At 39.3% G+C, this 8,766-nt stretch overlaps 1 long non-coding RNA gene across 1 annotated transcript; it reads right to left on the bottom strand.

Annotated features, from left to right (window-relative positions):
- Nucleotides 1-317: 317 nt before the first annotated feature.
- On the bottom strand, nucleotides 318-4,777 carry LOC119727141. Its single transcript, XR_005270903.1, has 2 exons — nucleotides 3,252-4,777; nucleotides 318-2,921 (listed from the first exon to the last, which is right to left on the bottom strand). It is a non-coding gene; the product is annotated as an uncharacterized LOC119727141 (long non-coding RNA).
- Nucleotides 4,778-8,766: the final 3,989 nt, after the last annotated feature.

The raw sequence follows: 8,766 nt of genomic DNA on the forward strand, positions 1-8,766 counted from the left end.
GTTTTTCCACGCCCCTAATTAGACAACCCTATTGAATAGTGTGCATTAAGTTTTGTTTGTCTCAGATTTTGCACGTTCCGCATCCATTTGTTTGAAAATATTTCACAAGCTGCGTTGCCGACAAGATTCTACCACGATAGGTTAATTGCCTGTCAATTTTCAAAAACAATTTTTCTTTATCATATAAAGAGTTTGAATCGCAAAAGAAGACTTTTGTTGAAAATGGCATGTTGAATTGAAATATTATTTTCCGGGGGGGGGGGGGGGAGGAGGGGCCAAACAGGAGGAGAAATAATTAGTGATAAGACAGTAATTGCAAAGTCTAGGAATATAAGGTGTGCCCCTATTAACTTTAGATTTTAAAACAATGCCTCCATCTTTATATAGAAACTTATTGTTCTCATGGTTCTTTTACTCTGCTTTAGATGGACATAAAAGTTACTGAAATGAATTGAAACAAGATCAGACAAGAATGGAGGCAAAAAGCCTAAGAAAGATGGAGTAAAGAGATGAATAAAGAATAAATACTGAGGGCAGAGTACCAAAGAAATGGTTGCCCAAAAGGAAGGGAGGGGTTGACTCTCAGAGATGGCTAGCAAACAGCTTACATGACCAGGTCTACCACAATATGAACGACCACTGACATTCAGTAATAAAAATTGTGTGCACAAGACCGACAAACTACGCGAACGCCCCTAGCATCTTTAATATACATTTGTATTTAAGTAGTCTTCGAAAAATTATGACCTATTAATGATTGCACTTAAATGGCTTCCAATACCTTCTGAGAGCACCCCAAAGACATCCTTTGGTTTGAAAAATAAATAAGTGCAAAGTTTTGCACAGAAACACAGGTGTATGTACTTTGCATGTGATAAAAGTTGAGCTTTTGGTTGTGTTGCAATTAGATGTAAGATGAAAAAGAACTACAGTTTAGCAGAGGAGATACAGGCAGAGGAATTGCACTGTAAGACACTGAGATTCAGCTTCACATAGCTTGATTTTGGTTTCAGTTTTGATGTTTCTTTTGGCTTAAATGCAGAGCTGTGGTTGTTGCATTGCAATAGCAAACTGATGGTTAAGTTGGCGAGAAAAATGGGTGTAACATAGAGAATGAGGAATTTAGGAAATTTGGGGGTATTTAGAAAGGAAGCCAAAATTTAGCCATAGATTGAAAGGAAAAGCAACACATATTGAACTTATTGTCAGCTACATGTTATCCTGATCCAGACTGGCACCTACAATTCACTAACATAACAGCATGGCTTTCTCAAATTTATCATCAATCTCAATCATTTGCAGAAACAAGAAACATTTTCACTTCATTATCTGTCACCAAATTATTATCAATATTAAAGTTAATAGTTAAGACAGTTTTGTTTCCTTGACTAAAATCTTCAACCTTCAGGTAGCTCAGAGATTTAAAGTGTCTTAACTTTTCCATCAATGATTTAAGAATGTTTAGGCAGAATGTTGCAACTTAATGCCACTTTTTCCTCATATCACTAAAGGTCATTCATTGCAAACATGTTGAAAAGACGTGAATCTGGGACTGTGAAATGTTTCCAATTTTGTTAGGAAATACTTAGTTTGGCTAACTACATTCCTCCCGAATGTTGAAATGTTGTTCTCAACATCAAAGACCGAACCGTTGGGATAAAATGGCATTTGCAGCAACAGAAACTACATTTTCGCATGCTCAGAAAAAAAAATCTATTCACATATTTCAGTTTTCAGAACCAGATATTATCAGGTTAATAAAGTCATAATTTTTTACGACAAAATGAAATCAATATGAAAATGAAACAAATGAAAATTAATCTTTTCTAGCAACCAAAGATATAGAGTATGTGTGTACAATTTGCTATGGAAAATTTTAAAACTAATAAAGCAACAACTAAAAAAGGCATAAAGGATCATTTGCTATTCATGCATTTTCTTTGTTTCCAACAATAACATCAACACAATCAAAAGAAGAGTGTTCAAAACCTAATCAGTTGAACTTTCAGCTCTGTAATTATTTCACATTTCAAGAAAACAGTAAAGCAGGACCTTTTGATCACTACACACTATTTTGTCAATAGCAATCTTTATTCCCCAAAAAACAGTCAAATGGCTGATTGTTGGAAAGCACCTTCATTTCTGGATTGCATTTGAAATGACAGCATGCCAGATAGAATTTACGGGTCGTTTACATGTAGTACCAGTACTATCCTTAATCCAAGTAAGCAATTTAAATATATTGTGTTAGGTTGATTGAGGGTCAAATGCAAAATGATCCTGTATGTCTTTAAATAAAAAACTTTTCAATTCATAACTGTATTTTTCACTTCAATCTCTCCTATGAAAACCTGCTCCATCATATTAACAACATGTGCACCGGACTGCAAGAGCTTTGCGACAATTCCATCTGCTTGCAAACCGCTATGAAAGTCACTGGACACTTACATGTACTGCAAATAATTAGGTTTCTCTTTGACAGTTCACACAAATGAAATTTCTTGATTTGATGTATATCAAATCACACAGCAATCTTTCAAGAAGGGAAACTTTCAATTCCTGTCTTTCAGAAATGACTGTCATGACCATTGCTTAGAAATTATTCTCATTTCTCTTTCTTCTTCAAATTACAATGTATTTTCCATGATGCTGTCATGAAAAGTATCAAATTTCTTTCAATCAGAACATTGAGGACAAACTCCAATTCACAAGAATAAATGAGAGAATTATGGTCATTTACAAAGGAGGTTGTTTGGTGCACATTGTGATGAGTTTTGATGGAGCAGGTTGCATTCTTGGTTTGACTCACCCTTAAGGTCATCCCAGTCACCATGGTGATGGTCATCCAGCCTGTCCTGCCTAGTCTAGGCACTGGTCTGGTCCAATCCAGCCTCAGCATGGTTTGCAAAGATCAGTCTCTTCTGAGGACAGATTTCAAAACCAACAGTCAAACCTCAATTCTCTAATTTCACTTTCAATTCCATTTCCCAGTCAGCAATGAAAAGAAAAATCAGAAATTTAAATAGAAATTGTGATTTGTCCTTAATTAGATCAACAGGGAAAGTTCAACGGGAAATGCAGACTCCAGTCTAACAGGATTTCATCTCAAAAATTCCATTTGTGGACAATATACACGTGTAGTAACACATCTTATAATAAAAAGGAAGATAATGATTCTTCGTTCCAATTGGTTTTTTTATTTTTTGTTTTATTGATAAAAGTAGACTACAAAGAATTCACGAGACACTTACCAATTTGGAGCACTCGATCATCCTGAGAGAAGCCAGAAAAGATGTGATGATGACCTCAGGATGGTGCCTCATCCCTCACAGACAGGTGCGGTCATGGCGGATGATTTTTAAAAGAGCCGTCTCATTCTCACCAGGTTCGATCATCAACTTCAAGCACTACGCTGGTCCTGGTCCGCAATGAATCCTTGATGAGTCATTGTTCGTGATGAGGCCTCTGTTCTTGGAGTCAAAATCCTTAGGAGAGATGATTATTTTGCAGGCTTTTTGCAGTGCAACACAATGCCACTCGCCAGGCTGGTGGAAAACTCAATAACACTCACTTGGCACGTGTACCGTACTGGATCAGCGCGTGTAAGGGGGTATTTGTTCACTATTGTGCGATACATACAGGGTGAGTCAGAAAGAAATTACCTAAATTAATGATTTTGTAGTATTTTTAGGAACAAAAGAATTTAAAAATATGTCTGAAAAGAACATCTTCCACTCATTTCAAACAAAAGTAACTTGTGATTGATCGATGCTACTTGGAGGAATGAATGTTTTGCAGAAAGAACCCATTTTTATGAGTGTCGATGGAATGCAATATTAGAAGCTATCAAGCTGCTGGGCTTGTATCAGTGGCTGGGGGGGGGGGGTATGCTTTGATCATAACTAAAGCAACTGAGTGAGAAGCCCTAATAGCGTGGGGTCACAGAAGGTGTCTGGGAAATCTTGGATTTTAGATGCTCAGTGGTGAAGTCTGAGGCAATTTCTAACCACTTCAATGTTTTGAGCACAAAAAAAATCATATTTTAAACATTTTCGAGTTTGAAGTCACTGAATCGGCTAATCTGAACTATAAATAAAGCTAGAGTATTTTTTTTTTCAAGAGTATTTCCAATTTTGGAAACTTTCTTTTGACTTGACTAGGAAATTGCATAATGCAACATGACGTTATCATCATGACCTCAATTATAAAAACTTAATGGAGATTAATGAATTTTCCAGTGTAATAGCATCCCCTATTTGACAGCTTTAGTTCAGGAAATTTCCCTTTAACAGGAAAGCTTCCCTTAACAGGATCACCACCGGGAAGGTAGCTGTCATGATCCCATGTTAGTAGAGAGAGGAAGAGGGAGGGGGGGGGGGCAGAAATAAGACGGTGCGTGCGAGAGATGGAGAGGGAGGAAAAGAGAGGAAGGAGAAACCAGGGAAGAGGAAAGGTAGAGAGAAATGTAACGGTGCGTGCAAGTGACAGAAGGAAAGAGTAGGTGTAGAGAGGAGGGGAAAGAGGATGGAGGAAGAAAGGTAGCCATGGACCAGTGCGTGCAAATGATGATAGACAGGGGATGGAGGAGGGGATGGAGGGAGGGGAGGGGGGTAGGTGGAAGGAAGGGAGGAGGTATGGGGAAGGAATGTACGGTGATGAGCCAGTCAGGAATCACCAAGGGGAGTAAGGGAAAGTCTTGTCTCAACTGTGGCTGCAGTGCAATGACTAGCTCCAGCGTTTCACAGGTGAGAGGCAACTCAGCAAATTGAAGGTCCATAAACTCAAGCAATTGGGTACTACCTAAAAGTCACTGTAAGCTTATCAGATAGTCAGTTGGCTTGTGGTATAAATCAAGAGTACACAGTTGAATAGCCATTTTCCCCTACCTTTTGGTGGGTGGGGTTTCTATTGGAATGGCAAATTAACCAAAAGCACAGTCAAATCAAGACTTCTTGCAGAAATTAAAGCTAAACTAATTAAAGTTCAAATTACATGAAAGCCACAACTTTGGGCAAATTCCCTCTTTTGGGGGCGGGACACTAGTCATAATTAGGGGGTGGGGAAATTAGTCCAATTTAATTGTTCTACTTCCATATTTACACACCTTTAAAGTTTCTTCTGTTATTGACGTGATAATTTTTTTTTGTCTGTATAATTATTCTTGTGCATTTTACTTTTGAAAAGGAATTGTATAGACTTAGATTGTAAACTGCTGCAAGGATGCTTTTTAATGTTTTGTTTCAAGTTGAAATTTTCAGCTCAACATGTATTTTCAGTCGTGTCCCACCCGGCTGTCATAGGAAAGCGCACATGTAAACAAAGAGTGACAGGACTATCGCTCAAACATTTTACAGAAATGTTCTTGGTTTTAATTCAGTCCAGTTATTGTTGACTTTGAGTGCACACTAAATCTTAAACTTTCAAGTATTTACAGTAAGTATTCACATGGTAAGTTCACACAAGTTGAACTCATAAAACCTCAGCGATATTGCACCCTGATGGCCTTTTGACATCAACATGTTTCACATTTTCATTCGTGGCAAGTTTTCACACGGCATAACGCAACTCAACCAAACCAAGAAAAACCATATATCATTTAGTCAAATATTTGGAACTTCAGAAAAGAATGATTTCAATGAGAAAAAGTACATGTACATACTGTTGTGGTTGAAATGCACAAGATCTGCAAATTGTTTCAAGGACTCCTTGGGCAGATGAAGAGCAGACATCGGCACCTCCCGGCCGGAATGTGCGGACAGACAGCTGCACTCAGACACCCAACCTGATATCAAGATCAGAAAAATCAAACATTAGCACTTGTACTACATTGTATTACATGGTGTCTATTCTTATTGGATGGTCTGAACCCAGCGATGAATGTACCAAATTACAGATACCTTCACTCAGACACCCAACCTGGTATCAAGATCAGAGAAATCAAAAACACTAGCACATTAGCACATACATACTACACTGTATAAGCCTGTTATGTACTTTTGCAATTTTTTTGGGGGGGGGGGGGGCTCAAGAAGTCACACACGCAATCAATGGATCAGCAAAGAAAAGAAACATTTAATTGTGAGCGGTAAGTTTATCAGAATACTTGTGAAAATCAATTTGGTAACAAGTGAATAACACTGTGAGTAAATCTTGTAGTGTGGCCTTCATTAACAGAGCTGCTAGTTGGAGGGTACCATACATGTTGTAGTGCCAGCGCTCCACTCAGTAGAGCTAGGTGGCGCCCTGCATAAGCTGTTTCGTTGATACCGCCATCTTGCTTGAAATTGTGATTGCGCAATGGATCGGGGGGGGGGGGGCACACGTGACCCACACTGAAAATCCGTAACATGTTCTTTTTCATGAAAAGAACTCAATTTTGGATACAGAGTTTTAAAAACCCGATAAATGGGACATTAAGCTGTCCATAGGTGAAAAAAAACCCAGAACCGCTGCACCTTTCGTACCGTAATATCAGTACTATACTTCTTGACATACTCATGTAAGTTGCGCCCATAGAGCTATATTAAATTACTTGAGTGCTAACTTCGTGTATAAAGTAATGCCTGCTGGGCGCATCCATGTTTGTGCACAAACCTATGGAGACCTAGAAAGTTTGTACGGCTTTTATACGGCTATTTGCATATATCTGCGTTTGTATTCCATACCAGTGCGTTATCGAAGCCAATATGCCCAATTTGCTCAACGCAAACAGCGCAATGCGTGCACGTATTCGCTGCAGATGCTTTTTGCTGTCACATTTTTTTGAACCGTCAATGACACGCTTAAGTTGTTTGCGTATGTTCTACTTGCGCGTTGCATGTAGAGTACACTTTCAAAATTCAATCAATCTAATTTCATTATGTTCTACAAACACGCACATGAATTCAAAATGCCTGCACCCAGGAAGGCTTCAAAGAATCTCCGCGCGCAGAATGACTAGTTAGCGCTCTAGTAATTTAGAATAGCTCTATGGTTGCGCCTAACAAACATGGCTGGATTATGTCAGTTTTTAGACCAAAATGCTGAAAAATATGCCCTTTACGCACTGCGGCAACCTGACACGGAAAAATTCTGCCAACCGGACACCACTTTTTTCAATAAATTTTCTAGCGCCAAAAGTTACCTCTTTTATGGTTATTCCCTCCACTTTCCAACCTCTACTCTCACCCCCTCCTTTCCTTAATTTCTATTTATCAATCAGTCGCTCACTTCTTCGAGATTCGAACCTCGAACGCTTGCTTGATACACGAGTCTCTTAACCGCTAGGCCGCGCACGATCGCTGTTGCAATGATCAATCTTTGGACGTATTTGAAGTATCCATTGAAATAAACTAAATATTCATGAGAAAATAAATATTCATAATGACGTATTGCACTATAATTGGCCGGCTAATGCGACATCTCATGCGACGTCATGGTTATCGATGTCATGCGTACAACGTACCGCTGTTCCAGACACTTCAATCAGTTTTGACCGGCTGCTTCAACTCAGATCTGCACTACATGTGCATGCAAAATGTGCTCCAAAAACACATTTTTACCAATTTTTTTTCGCATGTCCACTCTTTCCTGGATTCCTCTTGGTTGAAATCACAAGGTGAGGTGAAAATTTGGATGTTTGGCGGCAGGTAAGTGGTGTCCGGTTGGCAGAATTTTTCCCCTGACACTTGCAGGTGCACCGCGGGGGTTACGGTACTTGCACTTGTACGCATGCGCATAATATCATTTTGCTTGTACCCCGCGGCGCGCGGAGGAGGGGGGGTATGGTTTTTCTATGCTAATTAGAGTCAGTTTGCTTCAAAAGCAAAAATAAACTACAAAACAAAGCCTAAATGTGAAAATCAAAATTTGACAAAGTTCTGCATGTTGGGGTACATGTTCCAAAAATGTGGCCTTAATTTACGGAGGTAGTCCAGTAAATTGGCCACATTTATGGGGCTATGACCTCCCCATGCCTTTATTCACGTGTGCCCCTGAGCCATTGCGCAATCACGATTTTCAAGCAAGATGGCGGTATTCGTGAAACGACTATACGGCTTATTCTAAATCGACCGAATCGGCATCATTCATAATTATTGGCAAAATTAGTTTCAAACAAGGTTCACTTCTACACTCACCATGTTGGCGGACCCTTAATTCGTCAAATGATTGTAATTTTATGACTCATAAAAGTTATTTACGGCGTAAAATCACCCAAATTCGAAGATGAAACATGTCGATTTCCAGTACGGGCGAAAAATTAAAATGGCTGGCCGAATGAAAAGTCGGCCGGTACCCGTACGCGGGGATGCACACAAATGCCGATAGGTTGATGTGTACCAGGGAAACACGTGTCGCAACTTGACAAATTCAAAGCAAATTCGGCGCGCGCAGCGCTTGTAGCGGGTAGTGCTAGTGGTACTCAACCTTGCTCGTATTCCAAAACAGCTTGTCATACTGACAACATCATAATGAAAAACTATGCAGATTTATTTATAATATCTGTTATCATTTGACAGGCACACGAGGTATTTTTTTTTCAAATCATGGATCAGTTTCCATCTGGCCTAGTTTCGTCGATTCAGCTTCATAGGCGGATCCAGGGGGGGGGGGGGGGGGTCTACGGGGGCCGGCCATGTCCCTCCAAAAGGAACCCAATTTCGGTTTCTTTTTGTGACGTTGCAAAAGGGCAGCTACTTGCATATAACACCCACACAAAACCGAAATTTTGTTGAAACAATACTTTAATCAAATTGTGTTTATTGATCTTTGTCACAATATATATTT

The sequence above is a fragment of the Patiria miniata genome, unplaced genomic scaffold (assembly GCF_015706575.1).
Source record: "Patiria miniata isolate m_02_andy unplaced genomic scaffold, ASM1570657v1 HiC_scaffold_20, whole genome shotgun sequence".
Classification (NCBI taxonomy): Eukaryota; Metazoa; Echinodermata; class Asteroidea; order Valvatida; family Asterinidae; genus Patiria; species Patiria miniata.